The sequence below is a fragment of the Dipodomys merriami genome, unplaced genomic scaffold (genome assembly GCF_024711535.1).
Source record: "Dipodomys merriami isolate MVZ:Mamm:240054 unplaced genomic scaffold, mDipMer1.0.p SCAF_23, whole genome shotgun sequence".
Classification (NCBI taxonomy): Eukaryota; Metazoa; Chordata; class Mammalia; order Rodentia; family Heteromyidae; genus Dipodomys; species Dipodomys merriami.
The window spans coordinates 9,525,901-9,537,504 of NW_027203715.1; positions in this window are offsets into that span (position 1 = coordinate 9,525,901).

An 11,604-nucleotide genomic window follows, 5' to 3' on the forward strand; every position below is an offset into this window, starting at 1 on the left:
CCCTGATGGATGCAGACCAGAGTTGCCTGGGCGAGAAAAATGCAATCTATTTCGATTTAGTGGCTTCCCTCTCCTTTCGGGAAGGTGTAGAGCACTCACAACTTGGGGACCTTAAAGCAATTGTTTTAAGGTCCACAAGTTGTGAGTGCTCTTTCTTGGTATTTGCATCCTGTGCTCCCAAAACCTCAGCTCTTCCAAAATTTCAAAGAAAATTTTCACCTATGGCTGGTGATACCGAAAAGGGATGTGAATCATGCCAGGATGCACATAGGAGCTACTAGAGACCGAAATATGCTATTACTCTTTGGTGGCTTTTCACTACATTAAGGAAGGTGGAGAGTATTCACTACTGAGGTGCGAAAAAATACGTTTGTTTTAAGGTACCCAGGTTCTCAGGACTTTGTCTTATCATTTTCATCCTGAGCTCCCTAAAACTGCTCTGCAATCCCAGAATTGCAAGTAAAAAATTGGGACTTGTTAATGGAGACAGTGAAAGGAGGTTTAAGCCCTGCTAGGACAAGACCGAAGATGCCAGGGATAGACCTATGCTTTCTAACTCTCTTCAGTGCCATCCCTTTCCTTTGGGGAATTTGTAGAGCATTTAGAACCTGGTCACCGTAAAACAATAATGTTTTAAATCGCCGAGGTTCTGAGTGCTCTATCTTGTTCTTTGCATCCTGAGTTCCTAAACACTTTTGACCTTTCTCAGAATTAAAAGGAAAAAAATGTCAACTGTTATTGTAGACAGAATGAGGCACTTTCCATATTGCTAGGATGCAGAGCAGAGCTTCTTGGGAAAGATGGGTGCTGTGAATTTCTCATTGGAGCGGTGTCTCTTCCTTGAGGAAGGTGTAGAGCCCTCCTTCCTTGGGGGCCTTCAGACGGTTCTAGGGTCCCCATATTCTGAGTACTCTATCTTATCGTTTGTACCTGAGCTCCCTAACACTGGTCACTTCTCCAAGAATTGGAAGAACAAAGTTTGGACTGTTTACTGTGGATAGTGCGAGGGTCATTAAGCCCTGCTAATATTCAGAGCACAGTTGCCTGGGACAGAACAATGCTTTCTATTTCTCCTAAGTAGCTTGTCTCGCATTTGGGAAAAGTTGAGAGCACTCAGAACTTGGAGACCTTAAAACAATTTTCTTTATGGTCCCCAAATTCTGAGAACTCTTTCTTATTGTTTGCATCCTGTGCTCCCAAACACTCCACAGCTCTCAAAAAATTGCAAGGAAAAAAAGATTGACCTGCGGATGTTGACACCATGAGGGGCTTTGAATCATGCCAGGATGCACACAGGGGCTGCTAGAAACTGAACAATGTTGTCTATTTCTCTTCGGGGGCTGGTCTTTTCTTTTTCGAAGGTATAGAGCATTCAGAACCTTGGCGCCATAAATCAATTTTGTTTTATGTTCCCCACATTCTCATGGCTCTATCTTGTCGTTTACATCTTCAGCATCCTTATTCTGGTCAGCCCACCATGAATTGCAAGGAAAAAATTCGGACTTGTTACTGTGGATAGTGTAAGTGGCTCCTAGCCCTGCTACGATGCAGACCACTGTTGCCGTTTATAAAACGATGCAGTCTATTTCTCTTTAGTGTCTTGTATCTCCTTTGAGGAATTGTACATCCTGCAGAACTTGGACACCATAGAATATTGTTTACCTCACCGAAGGTCTGAGTGCTCTATCTTGGCGTTTACATCCTGAGATCTTAAAAAACGTTTCAGCGCTCCCAGTGGTAAGAAAAACAAATGGAACCTGTGATTTTAGAAAGGATGTGACACTTTCGTTCCTGCTAGGATGCAGACCAGACCTTCTTGGGAAGATTGGTGCTGTCAATTTCTCAAAGGACGCGTGTCCCTCCTTTGGGTAAGGTGTAAACTCTCATTGGTGGGCGGCCTTAAAACTATTTCAAAATCCCCAAGTTCTGAATGCTCCATATTTTTTTGTTTTTAAATTTATTTATTTATTTATTTGTTCATTTATTTTTTTGTGAAAACAATGTACAGCGGGGTTACAATTACATGTGCAAGATGATGAGTACATTTTTTATAAAGTATTGTAACCTCCTCTTTGTTTCCCCTTCCCACCTTTTCCCATCCTCCTCCTGCCTTCCCCCACAGTCCTCCCCCCACCCAAACTCCCTACCACTCACAATCCAAAGTTGTGAAGTTCGTTTTTGACATACCACTTGTACATCGCATTTTTGCAATGGGTCCACGTGTAGCCCTATTTAAACGAATTGTTTTTCCCTTTCCCCTCCACAAATTATACCAACATGAAATACAGTGAAAACAGTGGTTCTACAGTGGGGGAGGCACTTACACAGTAAAAAAGAAATGATCTCATGAATGTGTCATAAACAATCGCTTGAAAGCAAGTAAAAAGCATTTGAATACATATCTTAGGGTTCATTTCATTATCATCACCTTATCTGACTTTCTCTGCTTTACTCAAACTTTCGTTTGCATGCTGAACTCGCTAACACTGGTCAGCTCTCCCACAATTGGAAGAAATTGGTTACTGTGGATGGACAGTATAAGGGGCGTTCAGCCATGCTAGGATGCAGACAGGAGTAACCTGGGTTAGAAAGATGCGGTCTATTTCTATTTAGAGGCTTGTCTCTCCTTTGGGGAAGGTGGAGATCATTGAGAATTTGAGCCCTGAAAAACTATTTTGTTTTAAGGCGCCGAATTTCTGTGTTGCTCTATCTTGTCGTTTGCACCCTGTGCTTCCAAACACATTTCAGCTCTCCCAGAATTGCAAGGAATGTATTTGGACCTGTTATTGTTGACAGTATATGGAACTTTCAGTCTTGTTAGGATGTAGATTAAGGCTTAGTGTGAAAGTTCGGTGCTGTCCATATATCTTTGGAGGCTTCTCTCTCCATTGGGGAAGGTGTAGATCCTCCTCACTTTGGGACCATAAAACTGTTTTAAGGTCACCAATTTGTGATTGCTCTATCTGGTCGTTTGAATCCTGAGATCGCTACCACAGGTCAGCTCTCCCAGAATTGGATGAAACAAATTGGACTGGGCTCTGTGGACAGTGTGAGGGGCATTAAGCCCTGATGGATGCAGACCAGAGTTACCTGGGTGAGAAAAACGCTGTCGATTTCTATTTATCGGCTTTTCTCTCCTACTAGAGACCGAAATATGCTCTCTATTTCTCTTTGGTGGCTTGTCTCTTCATTATGGAAGGTGGAGAGTATTCACAGCTGAGGCGCCAAAAAACAGTTCTGTTTTAATGTACCCATGTTCTAAGGGCTCTATCTTCTCGTTTTCATCCTGAGCTCCTTAACACTGCTCAGCAATCCCAGAATTGCAAGGAAAAGATTGGGACTGGTTAATGCGGACAGTGTGAGGAGGTTTAAGCCCTGCTAGGATGCAGACCATAGATGCCTGGGATAGACCGATACTGTCTAACTCTCCTTAGTGGCCTGTCTTTCCTTTGGGGAATGCATAGAGCTTTTAGAACGTGGTCACCATAAAAAAATAATGTTTTAAATCGCCGAGGTTTTGAGTACTCTATCTTGTTCTTTGCATCCTGAGTTCCTAAACACTTTTGGCCTTAATCAGTATTAAAAGGAATAAAAATGTCACCTGTTATTGTAGATAGAATGAGGCACTTTCATTATTGCTGGGATGCAGAGCATAGCTTCTTGGGAAAGATGGGTGCTGTGAATTCCTCTTTGGAGTGGTGTCTCTTCCTTGGGGAAGGTGTAGAGCCCTCCTTCCTTGGGGGCCTTAAGACTGTTCTAGGGTCCTCATATTCTGAATGCTCTATCTTATCATTTGTGCCTGGGCTCCCTAACACTGGTCACTTCTCCCAGAATTGGAAAAACAAAATTTGGACTGTTTACTGTGGATAGTGCCAGGGTCATTAAGCCCTGCTAAGATTCAGAGCACAGTTGCCTGGGACAGAACAATGCTTTCTATTTCTCCTAAGTGGCTTGTCTCGCTAATGGGAAAAGTTGAGAGCACTCAGAACTTGGAGAAACTAAAACAATTTTCTTTATGGTCCCCAAATTCTGAGAAATCTCTCTTGTTGTTTGCATCCTGTGCTCCCAATCCCTCTAAATCTCTTCAAAAATTGCAAAGAAAAAAGATTGAAATGCGGATGGTGACACCAAGAGGGTCTTTGAATCATGCCAGGGTGCACAATGGGGCTGCTAGAAACCGAACGATGTTGTCTATTTCTCTTCGGGGGTTGGTCTTTTCTTTTGCGAATGTATAGAACATTCAGAACCTTGGCGCCATAAAAAAATTTCGTTTTAATTTCCCCACAATCTCAGTGCTCCATCTTGTTTTCATCCCGAGCATCCTAACAGTGGTCAGCCCACGGTTAATTGCAAGGAAAAATTTCGGACTTGATACTGTGGACAGTGTAAAAGGCTTCAATCCCTGCTAGGATGCAGACTGCTGTTGCCTGTGATAGAACCATGCTGTCTATTTCTCTTTAGTGGCTTCTATCTCCCTGGAGTAATTGTAAAGCCTTCAGAACTTGGGCACCATACAATATTGTTTACCTCACCGATGTTATGAGTGCTCTATCTTGTCGTTTACATGCTGAGATCTCAAAAACTTTTCAGCCCTCCCAGTGGTAAGAACAAAAACAGAACCTGTGATTTTAGACAGGATGAGACACTCCCTGTCTTGCTAGGATGCAGACCAGAGCTTCTTGGGAAGATTGTGCTGTCAATTTCTTTTTGGAGGCGTTTCCCTCCTTTGAGAAAGGAGTAAACCCTTATTTCTTGGGGGCCTTAAAACAGTTTCAAGGTCCCCATGTTCTGAGTGCTCCATCTTTTCTTGTTTTAAAATTTATTAATTTATTTATTTGTTAGTTTATTTTTTGTGAAAACAATGTAGAGAGGGGTTACAATTACATGTACAAGATAATGAGTATATTTTCTATAAAGTATTGTAACCTCCTTCTTTGTTTCCCCTTCCCATCTTTTCCGATCCTCCTCCTTCCCTCCCCCACAGTGCTCCCCGCTCCCATACCCCTCACCACACACAAACCAAAGTTTTAAAGTTCATTTTGGACATAACGACTTGTACATGACATTTTTGCAATGCGTCCACTTTTAGCCTTATTTAAATGAATTGTTATTCCCCTTCCCCTCCACAAATTATACCGACATGAAATACAGTGAAAGCAGTGGTTCTGAAATGGGGGAGGGACTTACAAAGTAAAAAAGAAATGACCTTATAAATGTGTCATAAACAATTGCTTGAAAGCAAATAAAAAACATTTGAATACATACCTTAGGGTTCATTTCATTAACATCACATTATCTGATTTTCTCTGCTTTACTCAAACTTTCGTTTGCATGCTGAACTCGCTAACACTGGTCAGCTCTCCCAGAATTGGAAGAAAATTATTGGACTGGTTACTGTGGATGGACAGTATAAGGGGCTTTCAGCCATGCTACGATGCAGACCGGAGTAACCTGGGTTAGAAAGATGCGGTGTATTTCTATTTAGAGGCTTGTCTCTCCTTTGGGGAAGGTGGAGATCATTGAGAATTTGAGCCCTGAAAAACTATTTTGTTTTAAAGTGCCTAATTTCTGTGTTGCTCTATCTTGTTGTTTGCATCCTGTGCTTCCAAACACATTTCTGTTCTCCCAGAATTGCAAGGAATATAATTGGACCTGTTATTGTTGACAGTATATGGAACTTTCAGTGTCCTTATGATGTAGATTAGGGCTTACTGGGAAAGGTCAGTGTTCTCCATATATCTTTGGAGGCTTGTCTCTCCATTGGGAAAGGAGTAGAGCCTCCTCACTTTGGGACCATAAAATTGTTTTAAGGTCACCAATTTCTGAGTGCTCCATCTTGTGTATTGCATCCTGACCTTGCTACTACAGGTCAGCTCTCCCAGAATTGGAAGAAACAAATTGGACTGGGCTCTGTGAACAGTGTGAGGGCATTAAGCCCTGATGGAGGCATACCAAAGTTACCTGGGTGAGAAAAAGGCTGTCTATTTCTATTTAGTGGCTTTTCTCTCCTTTGCGGAAGGTGTAGAACACTAACAACTTGGGGACCTTAAAACAATTCTTTTAAGGTCCCCAAGTTGTGAGTGCTCTTTCTTGTTATTTGCATCCTGTGCTCCCCAAACCTCCTCAGCTCTACCAATATTTCAAAGGTAACTTTGGACCTATGGCTGGTTATACCATGAGGGGTTGTGAACCATGCCAGGATGCACCTAGGAGCTACTAGAGACCGAAATATGCTCTCTATTTCTCTTTGGTGGCTTGTCTCTTCATTATGGAAGGTGGAGAGAATTCACAGCTGAGGAGCCAAAAAACAGTTCTGTTTTAAGGTACCCAAGTTCTCAGGGCTCTATCTTGTCATTTTCATCCTGAGCTCCCTAACACTGCTCAGCAATCCCAGAATTGCAAGGAAAAGATTGGGACTGGTTAATGTGGACAGTGTGAGGAGCTTTAGCCCTGTGAGGATGCAGACAGAAGATGCCTGGGATAGACCGATACTGTCTAACTCTATTTAGTGCCCAGTCTTTCCTTTGAGGAATGTGTAGAGTATTTAGAACCTGGTCACTGTAAAACAATAATGTTTTAAATCGCCGAGGTTCTGAGTGCTCTATCTTGTTCTTTGCATCCTGAGTTCCTAAACACTTTTGACAGTAATCAGTATTAGAAGGAATAAAAATGTCACCTGTTATTTTAGACAGAATGAGGCAATTTCAATATTGTTAGGATTCAGAGCAGAGCTTCTTGGGAAAGATGGTTGTTGTGAATTTCTCATTGGAGTGGTGTCTCTTCCTTGGGGAAGGTGTAGAGCCCTCCTTCCTTGGGGGCCTTAAGACTGTTCTAGGGTCCTCATATTCTGAATGCTCTATCTTATCATTTGTGCCTGGGCTCCCTAACACTGGTCACTTCTCCCAGAATTGGAAAAACAAAATTTGGACTGTTTACTGTGGATAGTGCCAGGGTCATTAAGCCCTGCTAAGATTCAGAGCACAGTTGCCTGGGACAGAACAATGCTTTCTATTTCTCCTAAGTGGCTTGTCTCGCTAATGGGAAAAGTTGAGAGCACTCAGAACTTGGAGACACTAAAACAATTTTCTTTATGGTCCCCAAATTCTGGGAAATCTCTCTTGTTTGCATCCTGTGCTCCCAAACCCTCCACAGCTCTCCAAAAATTGCAAGGAAAACAGATTGACCTGCGGATGGTGACACCAAGAGGGGCACCCAGGGGCTACTAGGAACCTAACGATATTGTCTATTTCTCTTCGGGGGCTGGTCTTTTCTTTTTCAAAGGTATAGAGCATTCAGAACCTTGGCGCCATAAAACAATTTGGTTTTAAGTTCCCCAAATTCTCAGTGCTCTATCTTGTCGTTTACATCCTGAGCAATCTAACTCTGGTCAGCCCACCGTGAATTGCAAGGAAAAAATTTGGAATTGTTACTGTGGACAGTGTAACTGGCTTCAAGGCCTGCTAGGATGCACAGGCTGTTGCCTGTGATAGAACCATGGTGTGAGGGTTACGGTTATGGTTAGGGTTAGGATTAGGGTTAGTGTTAGGACTAGGGTTAGTGTTTGAGTTAGGGTGGCGTTGAGGGTGACGGTTAGGGTTAGGATTAGCGTTCGAGTTAGGGTGAGCTTGAGGTTGAGGGTTAGGGATAGGATTAGGTTTAGGGGTTGGGATTGGGTGAGGGTGAGGGTGAGGGTGAGGGTTAGGTTTAGGGTTAGTGTGAGGATAAGGGTTAGGGTGAAGGTTATGGTGAGAGTGAGTGTGAGGGTTAGGGTGAGGGTTACAGTTAGGGTGAGGGTTAGGGTGAGGGTTAGGGTTAGAGTGAGGGTTAGCGTGAGGGTGAGGGTTAGGGTTAGGGTGGGGGTAACCGTAATGGTGAGGTTTAAGGTTAGTGTTAGGTTTAGGCTTAGAGTGAGGGTAAGGGTGAAGTTTAGGGTTAGGGTTAGGGTTTGCTTGAGGGGGAGAGGTTGAGGGTTAGTGTTAGGGTTAGGGTGAGGGTTAAGTTTAGGTTAGTGCTAGGGTGAGGGTGAGGGTGAGGGTTTCGGGTAGGTAAGGGTTAGGGTTAGGTTGTGGGTGAGGATTAGGGTGAGGGTGAGAGTTAGGGTTAGGATTAGGGTTAGAGTGAGGGTTAGGGTTATGTTTAGGGTGAGAGTGAGGGTGAGGGGTAGTGTTAGGGTTAGGGTGAGGGTTAGGTTTAGTGTGAGGGTTAGGGTTAGGGTTATGATTATTGTTAGTGTAAGGATAAGAGTTAGGGTGAGGGTTAGGATGAGGGTGAGGGTTAGGTTTAGCGATAGGGTTAGGTTGAGTTTTAGGCTGAGTTTTAGGGTTAGGGTGAGGGTTAGGGTAAGGGTTAGGGTGAGTGTTAGGGTTTGGGTGATGTTTAGGGTGAGGCTGAGGGTGAAGGTGAGGGTTAGGGTGAGGGTGATGGTTAGGATTAAGGTTAGGGTTAAGGTTGGGCTGAGGGTGAGTGTGAGGGTGAGGGTTAGGTTTAGGGTTGGGGTGAGGGTGTGTTAGTGTGAGGGTGATGGTGAGCTTGAGGGGTTAGGGTCAGGGTGAAGGTGAGGGTGAGGGTTGCGGTTGGGATTAGGGTTAGGGTGAGTTTTAGGATTAGGATTAGGGTTAGGGTGAGGGTTAGTTTTAGGATTAGGATTAGGTTAAGATTAGGGGTATTGTTAGTGCTAGGGTTAGGGTTAGGTTGAGGGTGAGGGTGAGGGTTAGCTTTAGGTTTAGGGTTAGTGTTAGGGTGAGTGTGGGGGTAAGGGTTAGGGTTAGGATTAGGATTAGGGTTAGGAATAGGCTGAGGAGGAGGTGAACGGGGTTGACGGATAGGTTTAAGGTTAGGGTTAGGGTGAGGAGTAGGGTGAGGGTGAGTGATAAAGTGAGGAAGTGGGGGAGGGGGAGGGTTTCAGTTAGGTAAGGGTTAACTTTATTGTTAGGGTGTGGATTAGGTGGAGGATGAGTTTTAGTGTGAGGGTTAGGGTTAGGGCGAGGGTTGGGTTAGGGATTGGGTGAGGGTTAGGTTTTGGGTAATGTTTTGGGTGAGGGTGTGGGTTAGGGTGAGGGTTAGTGTTCGGGTGAGGTTGAGGGTTAGGTGTGGGTGAGGATTAGGTTTAGGGTGAGGGTTAGGGTGACGGTGAGTTTTAGGCTGACGGTGAAGATTAGGGTTACCTTTAGCGTGAGTGTTAGGGTCAGGGTTAGGGTTAGCATGAGGGTTATTGTGAGTGGTAGGGTTAGGGTTAGGATGAGGGTTAGGGTTAGTGTGAGGGTTAGTTTTAGTGTTACGATTAGGGTGAGGGTTGGGTTAGGGTTAGGGTGAGGGTGAGGGTTAGGGTGAGGGTGAGGGTTAGTGTGAGGGTTGGGGTTAGGTTTAGGGTTAGAGTGAGGGTGAGGGTGAGGGTTAGGTTTAGGGTTAGGGTCAGGGATAGGGTTAGGGTGAGCTCTAGGGGGAGGGTGACGGTTAGGATGAGTGTGAGGGTTTGGGTGAGGTTGAAGGTTCGTGTGAGGGTGAGGGTGAAGGTTAGGGTGTGGGTTAGGGTTAGCTTGAAGGTTAGGGTTAGGGTTAGGGTTAGGGTTAGGGTTAGGGTGAGGTTAAGGGTTAGGGTGAGGTTTAGGGTTAGGGTTAGGGTGAGGCTGAGGGTGAGGGTGAGGTTTAGGGTTAAGGTTAGGGCTAGGTTTAGGGTGAGGTTTAGGGTGAGTGTTAAGGTTAGGATTAGGGTTAGGCTTAGGGTTCAGTGAGGGTGAAGGCTAGGTTTAGGGTGAGGATTAGGGTGAGGGTAAGGGTTAGGGTGAGGGTTAGGGTTAGGGTGAAGGTCAGGGTTAGGGTTAGTGTGATGGATAGGGTTAGGGTGATTTTTAGTTTGAGGGTGAGGGTTAGGGTGAGGGTGAGGTTTCCTGTGAGGTTTAGGGTTAGTATAAGGGTTAGGATTAGTGTTAGGGTGAGGGGATTGGTGAGGGGTAGGGTTAGGGTGAGGGTTAGGTTTAGTGTGAGGTTAGGGTTAAGTGAGGGTGAGGGTTAGAGTGAGGGTGACGGTGAGGGTTAGGTGAGGGTTAGGGTTAGGGTGAGGGTGAGGGTTAAGGTTAGGGTGAGGGTTATGGTTAGGGTAAGGGTTAGGGTGAGACTGAGGATGAGGGTGAGGGTTAGAGTTAGGGTTTGATTTAGGTTTAGGTTGAGGGTTAGTGTGTGGGTTTAGGGTTAGGATTAGGTTTAGGGTTAGGGTGAGGCTTAGTGTTAGCAGGAGGGTGAGGGTTAGGTTTAGGGTTAGGGTTAGGGTAAGAGTGAGGGTTAGGGCTTGGGTGAGGGTTTCGGTTAGGGTGAGGGTTGGGTTAGGGTTTGTTTAGGGTGAGGGTGAGGGTTAGGGTTAGGGTGAGGGTTAGGGTTAGGGTTAGGGTTAGGGTGAGGGTTAGGGTTAGGGTGAGGGTTAGGGTTAGGGTGATGGTTAGGGTTAGTGTCAGGGTTAGGGTTAGCATGAGTATAAAGGTTAGGGTGAGGGTTAGGGTGAGGATTAGGTTTAGGGTTCGCTTTAGGGTGAGGTTTAGGGGAGGGTGAGTGTTAGGGTGAGGGTTAGGGTTAGGTTTACTTTGAGGGTGAGGGTGATGGTTAGGGTTAGTTTTAGGGTTAAGGGGAGGGGGAGTGGAGGATTAGGGTTAGGGTGAGGTCTAGGGGCAGCAGTATGGTTAGGATAAAGGTGAGGGTGAGGGATTGGGTTAGGTAAGGGTTAGGGTAAAGGTTAGATTGAGGTTGAGGGTTAGGGTGTGGGTTAGGGTTAGTGTGAGGATTAGGGTTAACTTAAGGTTAATGTGAGGGTGAAGGTTAGGGTTAGGGTGAGTGTGAGTGTTAGGGTTAGGGTTACTGTTAGGTTTAGCATGAGGGTTAGGGTTAGGGTGAGGGTAAGGGTGAGAATTCGGGTTAGGGTGAGGGTTAGGCTTAGGTTTAGGGTTAGGTTAGTGTGATGTTTAGGGATAGGCTGAAGGTTAGGTTGAGGGTTAGGGTTCGGGTTCCGGTGTGGGTTAGGGTGTGGGTGAGCTTTAGAGTTAAGTTGAGGGTTAGGGTGATGGTGAGGGTTAGGGTGAGGTGAGGGTAAGAGTTAGGTTGGGGGTGAGGGTGAGGGTTAGGGTTAGGGTTAGGTTAGGGTTAAGTTTAGGGTTAGGGTGAGGATGAGGGTGAGGGCTAGGGTTAGGGTTATGTTTAGGGTTAAAGTTAGGGTGATGGTAAGGGTGAGGTTGAGGGTTAGGTCTAGGGTGAGGTTTCGTGTTTGTGTAAACGTTAGGGAGTGGGTGAGGTTTAGGGTTAGGTTTAGGGTTAGGGTGACAGTGAGGGTTAGGGTGAGGGTAAGAGTTAGGGTTAGGGTCAGAGTGAGGTTGAGGGTTAGGTGTAGGGATAGGGTTAGGTTGGGTTGAGGGAGAGCATGAGGGTTAGTGTTAAGATTAGGATTAGAGTTAGTGTGAGGGTGAGGGTTCGGGTTAGGGTTCGGTTAGGGTTAGGGTGAGGGTGAGGGTTAGGTTTAGGGTTGGGGTTAGGGTGAGGGTGAGGGTTAGGGTTAGGGTTAGTCCTAGGGTTAGGGTGAGGGTGACGGTTAGTGTTAAGATTAGGGTTAGGGTTAGGATTAAG